Source organism: Panulirus ornatus, chromosome 27 (genome assembly GCF_036320965.1).
Source record: "Panulirus ornatus isolate Po-2019 chromosome 27, ASM3632096v1, whole genome shotgun sequence".
NCBI lineage: Eukaryota > Metazoa > Arthropoda > Malacostraca > Decapoda > Palinuridae > Panulirus > Panulirus ornatus.
The window spans coordinates 16,807,453-16,830,670 of NC_092250.1; the positions used below are offsets into that span (position 1 = coordinate 16,807,453).

The window sequence follows — 23,218 nt, forward strand, 5'->3', positions numbered from 1 at the left end:
CATTTTGCCCTTGTACAATGGATTGCATGCATTTCGGCAATCCTCAATTAACAACACAGTCACCCTCTTTTTTTATAAATTCTACTGTAACACCATCCAAACCCTTCTGCTTTGCTAGATTTCATCTTCCACAAAGCTTTCACAATCTCTTCTCTTTTAACCAAATCATTCTCCCTGACCCTCTCACTACGCACACCACCCTGATCAAAACACCCTATATCTGCCACTCTGTCATCAAACATATTCAACAAACCTTCAAAATACTCACTCCATCTCCATCTCACTTCATCAATAATCATCATTACTTCCCCAACTGACTCCTTCACTGATGTTCCCATTTGTTCTCTTGTCTTACGCACATTATTTACCTCCTTCCAAGACATCTTTTTATTTTCCCTAAAGCTTAATGATACTCTCTCACCCTAACTCTCATTTACCCTCTTTTTCAACCCTTGCAACTTTCTCTTGATTTCCTGCCACTTTCTTTTATACATCTCCCAGTCATTTGCACTCCTTCCTTGCAAGTATCATCCAACACCTTTCTTTTCTCTTTCACAAACAATTCTATTTCTTCATCCCACCACTCACTACCCTTTCTAATCTGCTCACCTCTCATCTTTCTCATGCCACATGCATCTTTTGCAAAAGCCACCACTGTTTCCCTAAATACATCCCATTCCTCATCCACTCCCCTCGTTTCATTTGCTCTCACCTTTTGCCATTCTACACTCAATCTCTCCTGTTAATTACTCACACAAGTCTCCTTTCCAAGCTCACTTACTCTCACCATTCTCTTCTTCCCAAAATTCTCTCCTCTTTTTTGAAAACCTCTACAAATCTTCACCTTCGCCTTCACAAGACAGTTATCAGACATCCCGCCAGCTGCCCCTCTCAGCATATTAACATCCAAAAGTCTCTCTTTTACACACCTATCAATAAACACATAATCCAATAATGCCCTTTGACCATCTCTTCTACTCACATATGTATATTGATGTATATTTCTCTTTATAAACTAGGTATTCCCAATCACCACTCTTTCTTCAGCACACAAATCCACAAGCTCTTCCCCATTTCCATTTACAACACTGAACAATCCATGTACACCAATTATACCCTCAACTGCCATATTACTCACCTTCGCATTTAAATGACTCATCACTATAACCTGGTCTTGCGCATCAAAGCTGCTGACACACTCACTCAACTGCTTCCAAAATACTCGCATCTAATGATCCTTTTCAAAAACAGGTGCATAGGCACCAATAATCAACTATCTCTCTCCATCCACTTTCAGTTTTACCCACATCAATCAAGAATTTACTCTCTTACACTCTATCACAAACTCCCACAACAGCTCCAGGAGTAGTGTTACTCTTTCCTTAGCTCTTATCTTCTTACTAACCCCTGACTTTACCTCCAAGTCTTTTCCAAACCGCTCTTCCCCTTTACCCTTTATTATACTTGGTTGTTGTTTCCTGCATCAGCGAGGTTGCACCAGGAAACATGAAGAATGGCCCATCCACTCACATACACAGATGCCCATACACACATATGCACATACATATACATATTAACATACATATACATATAAAAACCTGTACATATTCATAGTTACATGCCTTCATCCATTCCTGTCACTACCCCATCTCACAGGAAACAGCATCACTACCCCCTGCTTCACCGAGGTAATGCCAGGAAAACAGACAAAAAAAAGGCCACATTTGTTTACAATCAGTCTCTAGCTGTCATGTGTCATGCACCAAAACCACAGCTCACTATCCATATCCAGGCCCCATACACCTTTCCAAGGTTTATACCAGATGTTCACATATCCTGGTTCAGTCCACTGACATGTTGACCTGGTATACCACATTGACCTGGTATACCACATCATTCCAATTTACTCTATTCCTTGCATACCTTTCACCCTCTTGTATGTTCAGACCCCAATCGCACAAAATCTTTTTCATTCCATCCTTCCACCTCCAATTTGGTCTCTCACTCCTTCTTCCCTCCACCTCTGACACATATATCCTCTTTGTCAATCTTTCCTCACCCATTCCCTCCTCATGTCCAAAACATTTCAACACACCCTCTTCTGCTCTCTCAACCAAACTCTTTTTATTTCCACACACCTCTATTACCCTTTCATTACTTACCCGATCAAACTGCCTCACATCAAGTATTGTCCTCAAACAATTCATTTCCAACACATCCACCCTCCTCCATACACCCCTGTGCCCCATGCCACACGACCACATAATATTGTAAGAACTACTACTCCACCAAACATACCAATTTTTGCTTTCTGAGATAACATTCTCTGCTTCCACACATTCTTCATCACTCCCAGAACCTTTGCCCCCTCCCTCACCCCGTGACTCACTTCCACTTCCACCTGCTGCTAAGTCCACTCCCAGATATCTAAAACACAATGCTTCTGCCGATTTTTCTCCATTCAAACTTAAATCCCAATTAACTTGTCCCTCAACCCTACTGAACCTAATAACCTTGCTCTTATTCATATTTACTCTAAACCTTCTCCTTTTACTCACTCTTCCAAAATCAGTCAAAAACTCCAACAGTTTCTCACTCGCATCTCCTGTCAGTGTTCAATCATCAGCAAACAATAACTGATTCACCTCCAAAACCCTCTCAACTCCCATAGACTACATACTCACCACTGTCTCCAAGGCTCTCATATTCATCTCCCTCACCACCCCATCCATAAACAGATTAAAAACATTCCTGCTAAAGACCAACTTTACTTAGAATGCCACACACCCTTGATAAAAACTTCTCTGCTTCTAGCAGCTTTCCACCCACACTGTATATTTGTACAATCTTCCCCTTCCACATGCTTTCCCTAGATCCATAAATGCCACATAGAAATCCATCTGTTTCTCAAAATATTTCTCACACATTCTTTACAGCAAACACCTGATCCACACATCCTTTATCACTTCTGAAACCAAAGTTTCCTCCCCAGTTTGATGCCTTTGCCGTCTCAATCAACACCCTCCCATACAACTTATATGGTACACACAACAAACATATGTCTGTAGTTTGAACACTCATCTTCATCCCCCTTGCCTTTATACGATGGCACTATACATGCATACTGCCACTCCTCAGGTACTTTACCATGATCTATAAATACAATGAAAATCCTTGCCAACCAATCACCAACCTAGTTACCCCCTTTTTTAAAAAGCTTAACAATAATACCATGCACTCCAGCTGCCTTGCCAAGTTTCATTCTATGCTGGGCTTCAACCACCTTCTCTCTTCAACAAACCATTCTCCATGACTCTCATTTCATATACCATCCCTATCCACAAGCCTACATCTGCCATCCTATCATCAAACAAATTCCAGTCCTCCAAAATACTCACCCCATTCCTTTTCACTTCATCACTTCCTGTTACCACTTCCCCATTTGCCCCCTTCACCGAAGTCCCTATTTGTTCTCTTTGTTTTTCACACATTATTAATGACTTTCTAAGACATCTAATTATTCTCTCTAAAGTTTACTGATACTCACTCATCACCCAACTCTCATTTGCCTCTTTTCAACACATGTACCTCCTTCTTGACCTCCTGCCACTTTCTCTTATACATCCCCCAATCATTTGTAAACCTTCCCTGTTAAGTACTACCCAAATGCCTCTTTTTTTCTCTTTCAACAGCAACTTTACTTCTTCATCCCACCACTCACTACCCTGTCTAATCTGCCCACCTCTCATCTTTCGCATACCACATGCATCTCCCTCACATTCCAGCACTGCTTTCCTAAATACCTCCCACTCCTCTCCATCTCCCCTTGCTTTATCTACTCCCACCTTTTGTCATCCTGCACTCAATCTCTCCAGGTACTTCTTCACAAAAATCTCTTTTCCAAGCTCACTTATTCCACCAATATCATTTCCTCTTTTCCAAAAAACTCAACCAACCTTCATCCTCACCTTCACAACACAGTGAATAGACAAGCTGCCCCTTTTAGCACATTTACATCCTAAAGTCTCTCCTTTTACACTCCTATCAACTAATATGTAATCCATTAATGCACACAGCCCAAGTCTCCAACTCACATATGTTTATTTGTTTATGTACCTGTGTATCCATATAATATCATTATATAGTTTACTTTATCATACTTAATGGCCATTTCTTACATCAGCAAGGAAGCAATAGGAAACAAACGAAGAATGGCCCATCCACTCATAAACACATATAAATATACATAAACACCCATACACACATATATATACACACATATACATAAACATCTGAGGCAGTTGAAGGTATGATTGGTGTTAATGGGGAGTTCAGTGTTGTAAATATAAATGGTGAAAAGCTTGTAGATTTGTGTACTGAAAAAGGACTGGTGATTGGGAATACCTGGTTTAAAAAGAGAGATATACATAAGTATATGTATGTAAGTAGAAGAGATGGCCAGAGAGCGTTACTGGATATTAATTGATAGGTGCGTGAAGGAGAGGCTTTTGGATGTTAATGTGCTGAGCGGAGCAACTGGAGGGATGTCTGATCATTATCTTGTGGAGGCGAATGTCAAGATTTGTAAAGGTTTTTAGAAAAGAAGAGAGAATGTTGGGGTGAAGAGAGTGGTGAGGGTAAGTGAGCTTGGAAAGGAGACTTGTGCAAGGAAGTACCAGGGAGATTGAGTGTAGAATGGAAAAAGGTGAGAGCAAAGGACGTAAGGGGCATGGGGGAGGAATGGGATGTATTTAGGGAAGCAGTGATGGCTTGCGCAATAGATGCCTGTGGCATGAGAAAGGTGGGAAGTGGGCAGATTAGAAAGGGTAGTGAGTGGTTGGATGAAGAAGTAAGACTGTTAGTGAAACAGAAGAGAGAGGCATTTGGACAATTTTTGCAGGGAAGTAGTGCAAATGACTAGGAGATGTGTAAAAGAAAAAGGCAGGAGGTCAAGAGAAAGGTGCAAGAGGTGAAAAAGAGGGCAAATGAAAGTAGGGTTAAAGAGTATCATTAAATTTCAGGGAGAATAAATAGATGTTTTGGAAGGAGGTAAATAAAGTGTGTAAGACAAGAGAACATATGGGAACATCGGTGAAGGGGGCTAATGGGGAGGTAATAATAAGTAGTGGTGAAGTAAGGAGATGGAGTGAGTATTTTGAAGGTTTGTTGAATGTGTTTGATGATAGAGTGGCAGATATAGGGTTTTTGGTAGAGGTGGTGTGCCAAGTGAGAGGGGTCAGGAAGATTGGTTTGGTGAAAAAGAGATAGTGAAAGGTTTGCAGAAATGAAAGCCGGCAAAGCGGCAGGTTTGGATGGTATTGCAGTGGTATTTATCAAAAAATGGGGTGACTGTGTTGTTGACTGGTTGGTAAGGATATTTAATGTATGTATGGTTCATGGTGAAGTGCCTGAGGATTGGCGGAATGCATGCACAGTGCCATTGTACAAAGGCTAAGGGGATAAAGTGAGTGTTCAAATTACACAGGTATATGTTTGTTGGGTATTCCACGGAAATTATATGGAAGGGTATTGATTGAGAGGGTAAAAGCATGTACAGAGCATCAGATTGGGGAAGAGCAGTGTGGTTTCAGAAGTGGTAGAGAATGTGTGGATCAGGTGTTTGCTTTGAAGAATGTATGCGAGAAATACTTAGAAAAACAGATGGATTTGTATGTATCATTTATGGGTTTGGAGAAGGCTTATGACAGAGTTGATAGAGGTGCTCTGTGGAAGCTGTTAAGAGTATATGGTATGGGAGGTAAGTGCCAGAAGCAGTGAAAAGTTTTTACCAAGGATGTAAGGCATGTGATTGGTTCTCAGTGAATGTTGGTTTGCGGCAGGGGTGCATGATGTCTCCATGGTTGTTTAATTTGTTTATGGATGGGGTGGTTACGGAGGTGAATACAAGAGTTTTGGAGAGAGGAGCAAGTATGCAGTCTGTTCTGGATGACAGGGCTTGGGAAGTGAGTTAGTTGTTGTTTGCTGATGATACAGCGCTGGTGACTGATTCGAGTGAGAAACTGCAGAAGTTGGTGACTGAGTTTGGTAAAGAGTGCGAAAGAAGAAAGCTGAGAGTAAATGCGAATAAGAGCAAGGTTATTAGGCTCAGTAAGGTTGAGGGATTTGGTAAAGTGTGTGAAAGAAGAAAGTTGAGAGTAAATGTGAATAAGAGCAAGGTTATTAGGTTCAGTAAGGTTGAGGGACAAATTAATTGGGAGGTAAGTTTGAATGGAGAAAACTGGAGGAAGTGAAGTGTTTTAGATATCTGGGAGTGGATTTAGCAGCGGATGAAACCATGGAAGCGGAAAAGAGTCACAGGGTAGGGGGAGAGGGCGAAGGTTCTGGGAGTGTTGAAGAATGTGTGGAAGACGAGAACGTTATCTTGGAAAGCAAAAATGGGTATCTTTGAAGGAATAGTGGTTCCAAGAATGTTATATGGTTGCATGGCATGGGCTATAGATAGGGATGTGCAGAGGAGGGTGGATGTGTTGAAAATGAGATGTTTAAGGACAATATGTGGTGTGAAGCGATTTGATCGAGTAAGTAATGAAAGGGTAAGAGAGAATGTGTGGTAATAAAAAGAGTGTGGTTGAGAGAGCAGAAGAGGGTGTACTGAAATGGTTTGGTCACATGGAGAGAATGCATGGGGAAAGATTGACAAAGAAGATATATGTGTTAGAGGTGGAGGGAACAAGGAGAAATGGGAGACCAAATTGGAGGTGGAAATATGGAGTGAAAAAGATTTTGAGCGATTGGGGCCTGTACATATAGGAAGGTGAAATCCATGCAAGGAATAGAGGGAATTGAAACGATGTGGTATACCGGGGTCAATGTGCTGTCAATGGATTAAACCAGGGCATGTGAAGTGTATGGGGTAAACCATGGAAAGTGTTGTGGGGCCTGGATGTTGAAAGGGAGCTGTGGTTTCGGTGCATTACACATGACAGCTAGAGACAGCGTGAATGAATGTGGCCTTTGTTGTCTTTTCCTACCACTACCTCATGCGCATGTGGGGGGAGGGGGTGTCATTTCATGTGTGGCACGGTGGCGACGGGAATGGATGAAGGCAGCAAGAATGAATATGTACACGTTGAAATGTATAGGTATGTATATGTACATGTGTGGGCGTTTATGTATATACATGTGTATGTGGAGGGTTGGGGCATTCTTTCATCTGTTTCCTTGGGCTGCCTTGCTAATGCAGGAGACAGCGACTAAGTATAATATACTATAACACATAAACACATCCCTGCAGCAAACTGACATCCATGGGAACCAATCACTTTCCTCTCTTCCTACACATGCTTTACATCCTTGGTAAAATCTTTTCACTGCTTGTAGCAACTTAGCTCCCACACCATATACTCTTAAAACCTTCTACAAAGCATCTCTATTAACCTTATCATATGCCTTCTCCAAATCCATAAATGCTACATAAAAATCCATATTTTTCTAAGTATTTCTCATATACATTCTTCAAAGCAAACATTTGATCCACACATCCTCTACTGTATGAGTTTTCTTTTCTAGACGAGGAATAGAGAAGGGGCCAAGTGATGATTTTCTGTTCTTAATGCTACCTCGCTAATGTGGTAAACAGCGAATATGTAGAAAAAAGAAAGAAAAAAATATATATAACAAGTTTTTAAATATTTGTGAGATGAAAAGGTACATGTGCTTACACATACAGATAAACTCTTCAAGTGGTCACATTTCCTAGATTTCTAAGCATAAAATGCACAAAAAAGTTCAGAAAGCAGAAAAGCAATGTGAACATTCAAAGCGCCAAAAGTCATCTCCCAGAGTAATGCTTTCATGCAGTGCATGGCTGCTCATACAGAAAAAAGTCATCTGAAATTTCATGGCACCAAAATATCTTCACCCAAACAAAATGACTTCCTTAATGAAGCACACAACTTTAAATACAAAAGAAAAATCTTATGAATAGCTCCATTTCCAAAAGCCCTTATCTATGCAGAATCACTTAGTAGAAGACATGACATTTCATATAAGAGAGAAGCCATACAAGTGTTTACACTGCCAAAAGTCTTTCCCTGGAGAAGTAATCATGCGTGGCACATGAACATTCATACAGGAAAGAAGCCATATGAATGTTCACAGTGCCGAGTCCTTTTCACAAAGGAGCCACTTAATGGAGCACATAAACATTCATACAAAAGGCAAGCCATTTAAATCTTCACACTGCCAAAAGACCTTATGCCACAGCAGTACTTTAGTGCAACATATGACCATTCATATAAGTGAAAAGTCATATGAATGTTCATACTGTCAAAATCCATTCTCTCACAGGATTTATTTGGTGAAGCATATGACTACTCATACAAGAGAAAAGCCTTATGAATGATCATACTGCCAAGGTTCCTTTTCTAGAAGAAGTCATTTAGTGCGGCATGTGACTGTTCATTCAGGAGAAAAGCCATATGAATGCTCACATTGCCAGAAATTTTTCTCAAGGAAAAGTAGTTTAATGAGGTACATGAGTGTTCACACAGGTGAAAAACAATATGCTTGTTCACTCTGTGAAAAATCCTTCTCCCAGAGAGATAATTCAGTGCAGCATATGACAATTCATTCAGGAGAGAAGACATATGATTGTTCTCATTGTCAAAGGTCCTTCTCCTTGAAGAAGTATTTAGTGAAGCATATGAGTGTTCATACAGGCGAGAAGTCTCATAAATGTTCACACTGCCAAAAGTCACTCTCCAAGAAGATTGCTTCAGCTGAGCATATGACTCTTTATTCAGGTGAAAGGCCATATAAATGTTCACAGTGCCAAAAAGCCTTCTCCTTGAGAAGAAGTTTAGTGAAACACATGGCTATTCATACAAGATGAGTCCAGTTGAATGTTCACGTTGCCAAAAGACCTACTCCCAGAAAAGTTGTTTAGTGCGGCACATGAAAGTTCATGGGGGAGAGAGGTCAATCACTCCTGTTCACTCTAGTCTAGGCTTCAACTGTGAGGCTGAGCAGATGAGTCACACTTCCTCCCATCATGGACATCAATGTGACAGGGCACTGTCTAGCCAGCACACATCCAAGGACAATTTGGTGTCTCACTCAATGGTGCAGATGTCTAGTACTTCTGAAGGAGTGAAAAAGGAAGTCAGTGATTGCATAGAGGCAATCATCTTCAAGAGAGATTGGGGCCTTGAACAGGCAAGAAATGCTCCACAGTTGTCTGTAAGTGCTCAAATAGGTGAGACTGTTGTTGTTAAAGAAGAGTTCTGAGCATAATGCCAATCACTGGTAGGAATAAATGTGGTTGTGCAAACTTTATAATTCTCTGGTTCATAGATAATAAACCTGACAATTAATCTCCTAAAGTACTGTATTTTCTTTGGCTTGTTCTGGGAAAACACCATTTCAACTTGAACCTTTTCCTACTTAAAGGGGATATAATTTTTCTTTAATATGAATTTGCGCTGCCTCGCTGGTGCGGGGGACGGCGACGGGGCAAAGTGAATAAATAGATAAATATATATAGGGGAGAAAGAATACTTCCCACGTATTCCCTGCATGTCGTAGAAGGCGACTAAAAGGGAAGGGAGCGGGGGGCTGGAAATCCTCCCCTCTCATTTTTTTTTTTTTTTAAATTTTCCAAAAGAAGGAACAGAGAAGGGGGCCATATGAGGATATTCCCTCAAAGGCCCAGTCCTCTGTTCTTAACGCTACCTCGCTAATGCGGGAAATGGCGAATAGTATGAAAAAAAAAAAAAAAAAAAAAAATATATATATATATATATATATATATATATATATATATTTCTTTCTTTTTCTTTCGTACTATTCGCCATTTCCCACGTCAGCGAGGTAGCGTTAAGAACAGAGGAATGGGCCTTTGAGGGAACATCCTCACCTGGCCCCCTTCTCTGTTCCTTCTTTTGGAAAATTGAAAAAAACGAGAGGGGAGGATTTCCAGCCACCCGCTCCCTCCCCTTTTAGTCGCCTTCTACGACACGCAGGGAATACGTGGGAAGTATTCTTTCTCCCCTATCCCCAGGGATGATATATATATATATATATATATATATATATATATATATATATATATATATATATATATATATATATATATATATATTTTTTTTTTTTTTTTTCTGTCTCCCGCGTTTGCGAGGTAGCGCAAGGAAAGAGACGAAAGAAATGGCCCAACCCACCCCCATACACATGTATATACATACGTCCACACACGCAAATATACATACCTACAGAGCTTTCCATGGTTTACCCCAGACGCTTCACATGCCCCGATTCAATCCACTGACAGCACGTCAACCCCGGTATACCACATCGCTCCAATTCACTCTATTCCTTGCCCTCCTTTCACCCTCCTGCATGTTCAGGCCCCGATCACACAAAATCTTTTTCACTCCATCTTTCCACCTCCAATTTGGTCTCCCTCTTCTCCTTGCTCCCTCCACCTCCGACACATATATCCTCTTGGTCAATCTTTCCTCACTCATTCTCTCCATGTGCCCAAACCATTTCAAAACACCCTCTTCTGCTCTCTCAACCACGCTCTTTTTATTTCCACACATCTCTCTTACCCTTACGTTACTTACTCGATCAAACCACCTCACACCACACATTGTCCTCAAACATCTCATTTCCAGCACATCCATCCTCCTGCGCACAACTCTATCCATAGCCCACACCTCGCAACCATACAACATTGTTGGAACCACTATTCCTTCAAACATACCCATTTTTGCTTTCCGAGATAATGTTCTCGACTTCCACACATTCTTCAAGGCTCCCAGAATTTTCGCCCCCTCCCCCACCCTATGATCCACTTCCGCTTCCATGGTTCCATCCGCTGCCAGATCCACTCCCGGATATCTAAAACACTTCACTTCCTCCAGTTTTTCTCCATTCAAACTCAAAAGCGTGTGTGGGCTTTTATGTATGTACATGTGTATATGGGTGGGTTGGGCCATTCCTTGTCTGTTTCCTTGCGCTACTTCGCTAACGCGGGAGACGGCGGTTAAGTATGATATAAAGGGGATAAGAGTGAGTGCTCAAATTACAGAGGTATAAGTTTGTTGAGTATTCCTGGTAAATTATATGGGAGGGTATTGGTTGAGAGGGTGAAGGCATGTACAGGGCATCAGATTGGGGAAGAGCAGTGTGGTTTCAGAAGTGGTGAAGGTTGTGTAGATCACGTGTTTGCTTTGAAGAATGTACGTGAGAAATACTTAGAAAAGCAAATGGATTTGTATGTAGCATTTATGGATCTGGAGAAGGCATATGATAGAGTTGACAGAGATGCTCTGTGGAAGGTATTAAGAATATATGGTGTGGGAGGCAAGTTGTTAGAAGCAGTGAAAAGTTTTTATTGAGGATGTAAGGCATGTGTACGTGTAGGAAGAGAGGAAAGTGATTGGTTCTCAGTAAATGTAGGTTTGTGGCAGGGGTGTGTGATGTCTCCATGGTTGTTTAATTTGTTTATGGATGGGGTTGTTAGGGAGGTGAATGCAAGAGTTTTGGAAAGAGGGGCAAGTATGAAGTCTGTTGTGGATAAGAGAGCTTGGGAAGCGAGTCAGTTGTTCGCTGATGATACAGCACTGGTGGCTGATTCATGTGAGAAACTGCAGAAGCTGGTGACTGAGTTTGGTAAAGTGTGTGAAAGAAGAAAGTTGAGAGTAAATGTGAATAAAAGCAAGGTTACTAGGTACAGTAGGGTTGAGGGTCAAGTCAATTGGGAGGTAAGTTTGAATGGAGAAAAACTGGAGGAAGTGAAGTGTTTTAAATATCTGGGAGTGGATTTGGCAGCGGATGGAACCATGGAAGCGGAAGTGAATCTTAGGGTGGGGGAGGGGGAGAAAATTCTGGGAGCCTTGAAGAATGTGTGGAAGTCGAGAACATTATCTCGGAAAGCAAAAATGGGTATGTTTGAAGGAATAGTGGTTCCAACAATGTTGTATGGTTGCGAGGCATGGGCTATGGATAGAGTTGTGCGCAGGAGGATGGATGTGCTGGAAATGAGATGTTTGAGGACAATGTGTGGTGTGAGGTGGTTTGAACGAGTAAGTAACGTAAGGGTAAGAGAGATGTGTGGAAATAAAAAGAGTGTGGTTGAGAGAGCAGAAGAGGGTGCTTTTGAAATGGTTTGGACACATGGAGAGAATGAGTGAGGAAAGATTGACAAAGAGGATATATGTGTAGAGGTGGAGGGAACGAGGAGAAGTGGGAGACCAAATTGGAGGTGGAAAGATGGAGTGAAAAAGATTTTGTGTGATCGGGGCCTGAACATGCAGGAGGGTGAAAGGAGGGCAAGGAATAGAGTGAATTGAACGATGTGGTATACCGGGGTTGACGTGCTGTCAGTGGATTGAATCAGGGCATGTGAAGCGTCTGGGATAAACCATGGAAAGCTGTGTAGGTATGTATATTTGCGTGTGTGGACGTATGTATATACATGTGTATGGGGGTGGGTTGGGCCATTTCTTTCGTCTGTTTCCTTGCGCTACCTCGCAAACGCGGGAGACAGCGACAAAGCAAAAAAAAAAAAAATATATATATATATATATATATATATATATATATATATATATATATATATATATATATATATATATATATATATATATGGGAACTTCAGTGAAGGGGGCTAATGGGGAGGTGATAACAAGTAGTGGTGATGTGAGAAGGAGATGGAGTGAGTATTTTGAAGGTTTGCTGAATGTGTTTGATGAGAGAGTGGCAGATATAGGGTGTTTTGGTCGAGGTGGTGTGCAAAGTGAGAGGGTTAGGAAAAATGATTTGGTAAACAGAGAAGAGGTAGTAAAAGCATTGCGGAAGATGAAAGCCGACAAGGCAGCGGGTTTGGATGGTATTGCAGTGGAATTTATTAAAAAAGGAGGTGACTGTACTGTTGACTGGTTGGTAAGGTTATTCAATGTATGTATGATTCATGGTGAGGTGCCTGAGGATTGGCGGAATGTTTACATAGTGACATTGTACAAAGGCAAAGGGGATAAGAGTGAGTGCTCAAATTACAGAGGTATAAGTCTGTTGAGTATTCCTGGTAAATTATATGGGAGGGTATTGGTTGAGAGGGTGAAGGCATGTACAGGGCATCAGATTGGGGAAGAGCAGTGTGGTTTCAGAAGTGGTGAAGGCTGTGTGGATCACGTGTTTGCTTTGAAGAATGTACGTGAGAAATACTTAAAAAAGCAAATGGATTTGTATGTAGCATTTATGGATCTGGAGAAGGCATATGATAGAGTTGACAGAGATGCTCTGTGGAAGGTATTAAGAATATATGGTGTGGGAGGCAAGTTGTTAGAAGCAGTGAAAAGTTTTTATTGAGGATGTAAGGCATGTGTACGTGTAGGAAGAGAGGAAAGTGATTGGTTCTCAGTAAATGTAGGTTTGTGGCAGGGGTGTGTGATGTCTCCATGGTTGTTTAATTTGTTTATGGATGGGGTTGTTAGGGAGGTGAATGCAAGAGTTTTGGAAAGAGGGGCAAGTATGAAGTCTGTTGTGGATAAGAGAGCTTGGGAAGCGAGTCAGTTGTTCGCTGATGATACAGCACTGGTGGCTGATTCATGTGAGAAACTACAGAAGCTGGTGACTGAGTTTGGTAAAGTGTGTGAAAGAAGAAAGTTGAGAGTAAATGTGAATAAAAGCAAGGTTATTAGGTACAGTAGGGTTGAGGGTCAAGTCAATTGGGAGGTAAGTTTGAATGGAGAAAAACTGGAGGAAGTGAAGTGTTTTAAATATCTGGGAGTGGATTTGGCAGCGGATGGAACCATGGAAGCGGAAGTGAATCTTAGGGTGGGGGAGGGGGAGAAAATTCTGGGAGCCTTGAAGAATGTGTGGAAGTCGAGAACATTATCTCGGAATGCAAAAATGGGTATGTTTGAAGGAATAGTGGTTCCAACAATGTTGTATGGTTGCAAGGCATGGGCTATGGATAGAGTTGTGTGGAGGGAGGATGTGCTGGAAATGAGATGTTTGAGGACAATATGTGGTGTAAGGTGGTTTGATCGAGTAAGTAATAATAGGGGAAGAGAGATGTGTGGTAATAAAAAGTGTGTGGTTGAGAGAGCAGAAGATGGTGTTTTGAAATGGTTTGGTCACATGGAGAGAATGAGTGAGGAAAGATTGACCAAGAGGATATATGTGTCAGAGGTGGAGGGAACGAGGAGAAGTGGGAGACCAAATTGGAGGTGGAAAGATGGAGTGAAAAAGATTTTGAGTGATTGGGGCCTGAACATGCAGGAGGGTGAAAGGCGTGCAAGGAATAGAGTGAATTGAAACGATGTGGTATACTGGGGTCGATGTGCTGTCAATGGATTGAACCAGGGCATGTGAAGCGTCTGGGATAAACCATGGAAAGTTCTGTGGGGCCTGGATGTGGAAAGGGAGCCGTGGTTTCGGTGCATTATTGCATGACAGCTAGAGACTGAGTGTGAACGAATGGGGCCTTTGTTGTCTTTTTCTAGCGCTACCCCGCACACATGAGGGGGAGGGGGTTGTTGTTCCATGTGTGGCGAGGTGGCGATGGGAATGAATAAAGGCAGACAGTATGAATTATGTACATGTGTATATATGTATATGTCTGTGTGTGTATATATATGTATACATTGAGATGTATAGGTATGTATATTTGCGTGCGTGGATGTGTATGTACATACAGGTGTATGGGGGTGGGTTGGGCCATTCTTTCGTCTGTTTCCTTGCGCTACCTCGCTCACGCGGGAGACAGCAACAAAGCAAAATAAATAAATATATATGTTGGGGATGAGAGAGCTTGGGAAGTGAGTCAGTTGTTGTTCGCTGATGATACAGCACTGGTGGCTGATTCATGTGAGAAACTGCAGAAGCTGGTGACTGAGTTTGGTAAAGTGTGTGAAAGAAGAAAGTTAAGAGTAAATGTGAATAAGAGCAAGGTTATTAGGTACAGTAGGGTTGAGGGTCAAGTCAATTGGGAGGTAAGTTTGAATGGAGAAAAACTGGAGGAAGTGAAGTGTTTTAGATATCTGGGAGTGGATCTGGCAGCGGATGGAACCATGGAAGCGGATGTGGATCATAGGGTGGGGGTGGGGGCGAAAATCCTGGGAGCCTTGAAGAATGTGTGGAAGTCGAGAACATTATCTCGGAAAGCAAAAATGGGTATGTTTGAAGGAATAGTGGTTCCAACAATGTTGTATGGTTGCGAGGTGTGGACTATGGATAGAGTTGTGCGCAGGAGGATGGATGTGCTGGAAATGAGATGTTTGAGAACAATGTGTGGTGTGAGGTGGTTTGATTGAGTAAGTAACATAAGGGTAAGAGAGATGTGTGGAAATAAAAAGAGCGTGGTTGAGAGAGCAGAAGAGGGTGTTTTGAAATGGTTTGGTCACATGGAGAGAATGAGTGAGGAGAGATTGACCAAGAGGATATATGTGTCGGAGGTGGAGGGAACGAGGAGAAGAGGGAGACCAAATTGGAGGTGGAAAGATGGAGTGAAAAAGATTTTGTGTGATCGGGGCCTGAACATGCAGGAGGGTGAAAGGAGGGCAAAGAATAGAGTGAATTGGAGCGATGTGGTATACCGGGGTTGACGTGCTGTCAGTGGATTGAATCAAGGCATGTGTATGGGGGTGGGTTGGGCCATTTCTTTCGTCTGTTTCCTTGCGCTACCTCGCAAACGCGGGAGACAGCGACAAAGCAAAAAAAAAAAAAAAAATAAATAAATATTATCCCTGGGGATAGGGAATTAAGAATACTTCCCATGTATGCCCTGCGTGTCATAGAAGGCAACTAAAAGGGGAGGGAGCGGGGGGGCTGGAAATCCTCCCCCCTCGGTTTTAATTTTCCAGAAGTAACAGAGAAGGCGGCCAAGTGAGGACTTCCCTCAAAGGCTCAGTCTTCTATTCTTAATGTACCTCGCTGGTTTGGGACAATGCAAATAGTACGAAAAAAAATATATATACATATCTTATTTTTATCTATTATACTTTGTCGCTGTTTCCCGTGTTAGCGAGGTAGCATAAGGAAACAGATGAAAGAATGGCCCAACACACCCACATACACATGTATATACATACACGTCCACACACGCACATATAAATACCTATACATTTCAACGTATACATATATATACATACACAGACATATTCATACATACACATGTACATAATTCATACTTGCTGCCTTCACTCATTCCTGTCGCCACCCTGCCACACATGAAATGACAACCCCCTCCCCCAGCATGCGCGCAAGGTAGTGCCAGGAAAAAATAACAAAGGCCCCATTCGTTCACACTCAGTCTCTAGCTGTCATATATAATTCACTGAAACCACAGCTCACTTTCCACATCCAGGCCCCACAAAACTTTCATTGGTTTACTCAAGACGCTTCACATGCCCTGGTTCAATCCATTGACAGCACGTCGACCCCAGTATACCACATCATTCCAATTCACTCTATTCCTTGCACGCCTTTCACCCTCCTGCATGTTCAGGCCCCGATCACTCAAAATCTTTTTCACTCTCATCTTTCCACCTCCAATTTGGTCTCCCACTTCTCCTCATTCCCTCCACCTCTGACACATATATCCTCTTTGTCAATCTTTCCTCGCTCATTCTCTCCATATGACAAGCCATTTCAAAACACCCTCTTCTGCTCTCTCAACCACATTCTTTTTATTACCACACACTGTCCTCGAATATCTCATTTCCAACACATCCACCCTCCTCCGCACAACTCTATCTATAGCCCACGCCTCAAAACCATATAACATTATTGGAACTACTATTCATTCAAACGTACCCATTTTTGCTTTCCGAGATAATGTTCTTGCCTTCCACACATTTTTCAGATTATTTCATTTAACATTTCACAAAGATAATCTGCCCAATCAGGTGCAAACGATACATAAAGTTTTTTAAATCCCAACACTACCAAACAAATCCCATCTATCCTCTGCCATTCTCAACTACACATCGGCCAACCTCCCCACAGAACACCCATAAACCACAAGGCACCCCTCCCTTTTTCCTTTAATGATCAAGTCCTGATGGACTGGAATCATACCTCAACAAGTTTGCAGATGCTGTCTAGATCACAAGAGAAATATACAATGATGACTGCAGCAGTCTACTGGCAGACCTGGACAAACTCAAAAAATGGTCAGAAATATGGATGATAAGCTTTGTCCGAAGTACGTTCAAGGTAACGATGATGGATCAGAGAAAAAAAAGGCCTTGGAACGAGCATTACCTTACTAGATACAAATCAAAGCAATCTGCACATGAAGGAAACCTAGGAATTGGCATTGTGCCTCATCTACTACCAGGGATACACATTAGGAGAAATGTTAAAACAGAAAAACTGTCTGCTGGCAACTATTTGAATCACATTCAAGGCACCCCTCCATTTTTCCTTTAATGGTCAAGTCCTGATGGACTGGAATCACACCTAAACAAGTTTGAGGATGATGTCAAGATCATGAGAGAAATAAACAATGATGACTGCAGCAGTCTACTGGCAGACCTGGACAAACTCAAAAAATGGTCAGAAATATGGATGATAAGCTTCGTCCGAAGTATGTTCAAGGTAACGATGATGGATCAGAGAAAAAAAGGCCTTGGAACGAGCATTACCTTACTGGATATAAATCAAAGCAATCTGCACATGAAGGAAACCTAGGGATTGGCATTGTGCCTCATCTGCTACCAGGGATACACATTAGAAGAAATATCAAAACAGAAAAACTGTCTGCTGGCAACTATAAGAATCACATTCAAGTATTTGGATAAGGACATGTTGTGTGTATTACTCAACAAACAGTGTAGAGTGTACTGTATCACACTTGGAATATCTTTTTTTATATTGAAGGCTCCAGTCACAGACAAAAGTCCCCACCATGATCGAGCCTTAATTGAAATACAGAGAGAATTATGAAATGGAAAAAGAAAAGACAAGGGAAAGTATTTACAAACTCTGGAAAAGAAAAACCTGTGTTTTGAAATGTGCCAGGTTACAGTTACTGGGAAGCAGAGAGTTCCAAAGCTTTGAAGTGTAGGGAAAGAAGCAGATATCAAAACAGCCCACTCTTGAGTTGCCAATGGTCACACAATAATTATGTGATGCAGCAGTTTGTCCAGTACTACATGGTCTAGCTAATGATGTGGGCACACAATAAACAAGAGCTAAATTCTAAAACTATAATCAGTCACACAACAAGAGACTACCCACCTCTAGGTCAGTATCCATGAAGTCTAAGAGGGACATTTGACTTGTAGCCAGATACATCAAGAAGGCTGGGATGGTGAAACTCTTGTAGAAAGGTTGATCTCTCGCAGTGCTGTACAGTTAAATGCCATCCCTTGCTTCCTCTCTACTGCCAAGTTTGATCTTTTTCAAAGCATATGCTTCGTAAGTCTTGTCACAACACCTAAAAATGCAAAAAAAAAAAAAGCTGATAAAGAGGGGTATGGAGAAGAGCAACGAAGATGGTACCAATGGTACCTAAGTTAAGAAGACAGAGCCAAAGGCTACAACACCATCTGCCATGGAAGATATGAGAGTGAAGGGAGACCTGATGAAAGCCTTCAAGTTTCTAAATCTGTTGTTACTGACAGCCCAAGAAGCAAAGACAAAGAGCTGGGCAGAAAGTTAGAAAGGTTATTAAGAAGCAATGGTATAGTGTTTGGATGAAGGATGGGCTGGAATAAAATAACCAATGAGACATTAAAAGCTGGCATTTTACTGAAGCTTAAAATGTCACTTGATGGCATAGAAAGTTCAGGATATAAGGCCACATGTGTTGAACTCTCGCCTTACTTTAAAAAAGAGATAATTACATTGCCTATAATGTTATGCTGACATGAGTATGAATAGCAAAATGCTATTTCATGGCTGACAAATATCTTTTCTTTCATACTATTCGGCATTTCCCGCATTAGCGAGGTAGCGCTAAGAACAGAAGACTGGACCTCTGAGGGAATATCTTCACCTGGCCCCCTTCTCTGTTCCTTCTTTCAGAAAATTTAAAAAAAAATGAGAGAGGAGGATTTCCAGCCACCCGCTCCCTCCTCTTTTAGTCGCCTTCTATGACACGCAGGGATTACATGGGAAGTATTCTTTCTCCCCTATATATATATATATATATATATATATATATATATATGGTGATGCTGAAGAGGCAACAAAGAAGTAACGTACAAAATGTGAATATTCAAATTTCTACAGAGTATGTACATCAATTTACCAACTGAATGAAGCTCTACAGAATCTGAACAAGTGTCACGTTGAGATTATATAAATCAAGCTGTTCAGAGGATGGTGATTTGAATATACCCTCCTGCTAATGAGAGCCAACAACGACAAATTACTTTGAGACACTGAAGGCGTCCACACCACTCAAGACGACAGCTTTTAACCAAACTTCTGCCAATCATTTCTTTACACTCTTACATGTCTTAAACCCACAATATCCCTTCAATTCACAGCCCTAGCCATTTTTTTTTTAGGGGGGGGGGTTGAAATTGTGGGGAGGCGCAGATATTACACGTTAAAACCCACATCCTATTAAAGCAAATATATGTCAGGTATACATACAAATATCACTCTCATCAAAATCTACCACGTGTAACCACAGTATATGAATAAAAAGTATGTTAATGACCTTTGTGGGCCAATTTCCCCTTTAAATAAACAAATGTTTGAAACCCCGACTTTGACCATCACTCCCCTCAGACATGACCTAGGAAATTGACACACGCTCATCTACCTAAAGTTATGGAGTATTCCTGTGTACTTTCCACGTATTAAGCTAATTCTAGTCCGATGATGCAATTATACCTTGTTAAAAATCACTTGTGGCCTTGAAAGTCATGAATAATCAACTCTTTAAATGACCATCACTGGAAGTATCACTGTCATGCCCAAGACACAAAGCAAATAACGCGCCTTACCTAGATAAGTGTGGTTCCTCTTGATAAGAAGCATATCTGGGGTGATTAACTGATAAATAAGGCAGTCTTAAGATTGGAGAAAAAAAGGGCAATGTTTTTGTTTTGAAAATGGCAGGTCACGTGAGAATTTTGACATCCATTCCAGTCGATTCAGTAAAGACTTTTAAAAATATACTAGTTCTCTTTTATGAATGTTTCTCCATCGCATTGCAGAAAGTTTATTATTTATTTTATATCTCCAACTTATAAGTATTTCTTGCAAGGCCAATTAGAGATTAACATTTATATTTTTTAGTCTTTGGAATTGCTTTTGGCATGAGTTCTTCGGGGCACGAGTTCCAGGATTATTTCGGAAAGGCCCTAAGTAGACACCGAAGAGTTTAATTAAATCTGATTTATCTATTTAAATACATACTTTACCATTATGCCATGATGAATTAACGTTTAAATGGCAATAAAGGCGATATATATTAATATTTCGGACAATTGAGGAGAGTTAACATTTACTTGTGGATGCTTCAATGGCGGATATATTTATTGATGAGTTTAAAGCACCGAACCGCAATGGCGGACTTTAAATTAAAGAACTTGAATGATTTAAATCACCGAGCGTAAAGGGTGGACTTTAAAATGGGAGAACTTGAATGAGTTTAAATGTCACTATCAACAGAGAAAGACTGTGAATGGCAGAGAGTTAAAAGGGCGAGGTTCACGTCGGAAAATATGAAGGCGTTTAACTGGAAAATGAAAATAATCAAAAGATAAATGAATGACGCTGTGAATGTCATACTACCATAAATGAAGAAGCTCGTAAATGACCGTTCTGTGGATGGCCGAAGTCATTACCAGAGTTTATTACGAGAAAATGACTTTAATCCGAAAATTTTTCGTTATGAAAGAAATTTTTTGCATAAGAAGTTTTAATTAAATGTCAGTACTCACTTGATACGATGACATATTTCAATTAGCAAATGCAAAGTGAAGGACTTTTTTTTTCCCGAGTTTAAATAGTAGTTATTGAATAAATTTGTTAAAATGTTGTAAAGAGGTGTAAAAAAGGTTTATATTTGATCTGTGGCATTTAGGAAAAGGAGGAAGCTTTTACCTGGTCATATATCTATCTAATCTATCTATCTATCTATCTATGGTTTTACTCATAACCCTTCGTTAGGTTTCTGGAGCCCAAAGCTGCGCTACTCCCAGTAGCAGGGACATGTAGGCTCTTTTGATGCGAGAAGTTCTCTGACGAAACTACCCCCAATTTTGCAAGTGACTTTTTACTTTATCAATTTCCTAATCATAATTACCTCAAAACCAGTTTGTACGAGAGTTCAGGTGTTACACAAGACCTTTCTAAAGGCTTGTGCTGTCCAAGGCTGCAATACTTCCAGTAGCAGGGAAGCGTAAACTCCTTTAGAGTGATGTATGGCTAGCAGTGACACAGGGTGTGCTGATCAATGAATAATTGGGCAAAACCTGTGGTTTAAGATGAATAATAAAAGTTTTTTTTTTAATTATGTTCTTTTTCAAGGATGTAAACTGTCGTAGCGTCTTCTTGAAAGGACCTGATTTGCATTTACCATTAGGCTACTGATTACATATATAAGAGAAATCTATTGTAATCTGACACCTGCTGGGTCACTATAGTGTGCTATTAATGTAGGCAAAATAAAAGACCGGTTTTGTTAAGCAGTCTCTACTAGCCTAGTTTATATGATTTATATATGGGAAGTGTTTGAGTGTAAGTAGGTGAAGACGACATTAATTCCTTCGAAATACATATACATCCTCCACCCTAAGACTGTGAGATTGAGTTAATGCATCACATTTCATCTTGAAAATGGTGAAAGTGAATTACGAAAAGAAATCCTTTTCCCTCATCTTCAGCCGCGTCATTGCTGCGGGTGTAATAGTGTCTACCAGCGCTCACAAGTATAATACATAATATAAACCTCTAATTGTGCTCCAGGTCATCCAGAGGACTTAACCCACTCATCTGCGAATCATGAGTGCATGAGTAATGCGTCTTAGGGTCGTGAGTAAGGCAAGCTAGGCGGTTATGTCACTTCTTCCATGAGCTTCATGAAGTGTCTATTATCTTGAGGGGACGCTATAGGTCACGCACTGGCTACACGTGTGTGTCTGTGTGTATTTGCGAATGACAAATTCACATGTGTAAGAGGACACAATGTGTGCGTGTGTGTGTGTGTAATCAACCTATTTATAGCTGTTTATACATGACGAGGAGGAGGATTTGTCCTCTTTTAAAGTTTTTCTTACACGAACGTACATTTTCTTCTTTAAGCTTGTGTGTGCTACGTGTGGATTCTGTGTCCTTTGATCACTTCCTATGTTTATAAAAGTACGTCTTGATAGTTTTTCTGACGTGTTTCTCGCTGAGTGTAATGTTGTGGCCTGGGGTCGTTCGTTCTGTCTTTGCAACCTTTCGAAGAATTAATTATTCACTGTTTCTTTGGTGTAATAATGATCTATTTATAATTATCTTTGTTCTGTATGGAGAGGGAGTTTTACTACAACTACTACTAAGTCGTTATATATATATGTGACACATGACATGTAATCTGTTGATGGCTGATGATGTTCACAGTGGTTGGGTTGGTTTGAACTGCAGCAACTCGTAAGAGTTTATGGTGACGAGCCGGTCAGGTCAGGTCTGGGTTATGTGTGGAGAGAGATGGGAGGACCAGTGTGGTCAGTTCGTCACAACAGGTGATGCAAGAAGGGTCGAGAATAATCTTGCATGCCATTTTTCTGTACCCGTTTCCAGTTGTCCCCTGTTGTGTGGTGGATGAGGAGGGAGACTCAGGATGGGGGGTTAGGCATGGGTGAGTCTAAGAGGATTGAAAGTTGTGCAAATGTTCTTCAAATCCAAGTACAAGGAGTCCAAGTGTCTTGAGTCGATGCTAAACGTTAAGACGGTGGCTTGGTGGATTTGATGATGAGGCAGACTTGCGGGGTTTTATTAGCCGATTGTACAGGGTGACACCGAGAAACTTGGTGGACTGACATCCCTGATGGGGACAGGGGACTAAAGGAACAGCAGGCGATGAGGCGAGGTTGGGTGCAAGGCTCATGTGTATGAGTGTGGTGGTGGCGGCCTTGGTTTAATTGACGATGACGTGGTTCGATGTGACCTGAATTTTCGGGGTCTATGAACCGTGTTGTAGAGGGCGAGCTGGTTCAGTAGTCGACCTGCTTTAATCAAGGAGGTACATCCATCATGGAGCTATCTATATGGGTAAGGAAAACACAAAGGGTACCAAACC

The 23,218-nt window shown here is 41.1% G+C and overlaps 1 long non-coding RNA gene across 1 annotated transcript in view; it reads right to left on the reverse strand.

Annotated features, from left to right (window-relative positions):
* The window catches only part of LOC139757609 (uncharacterized), a 35,970-nt gene extending 15,900 nt beyond the window's left edge, over positions 1-20,070 (reverse strand). Inside the window, exons 1-2 of the long non-coding RNA XR_011714683.1 lie at positions 19,932-20,070; positions 18,211-18,409 (exon numbers count right to left, since the gene is read on the reverse strand). This is a non-coding gene — a long non-coding RNA (uncharacterized lncRNA). The remainder of the gene's footprint in view (positions 1-18,210; positions 18,410-19,931) is intronic.
* Positions 20,071-23,218: the final 3,148 nt, after the last annotated feature.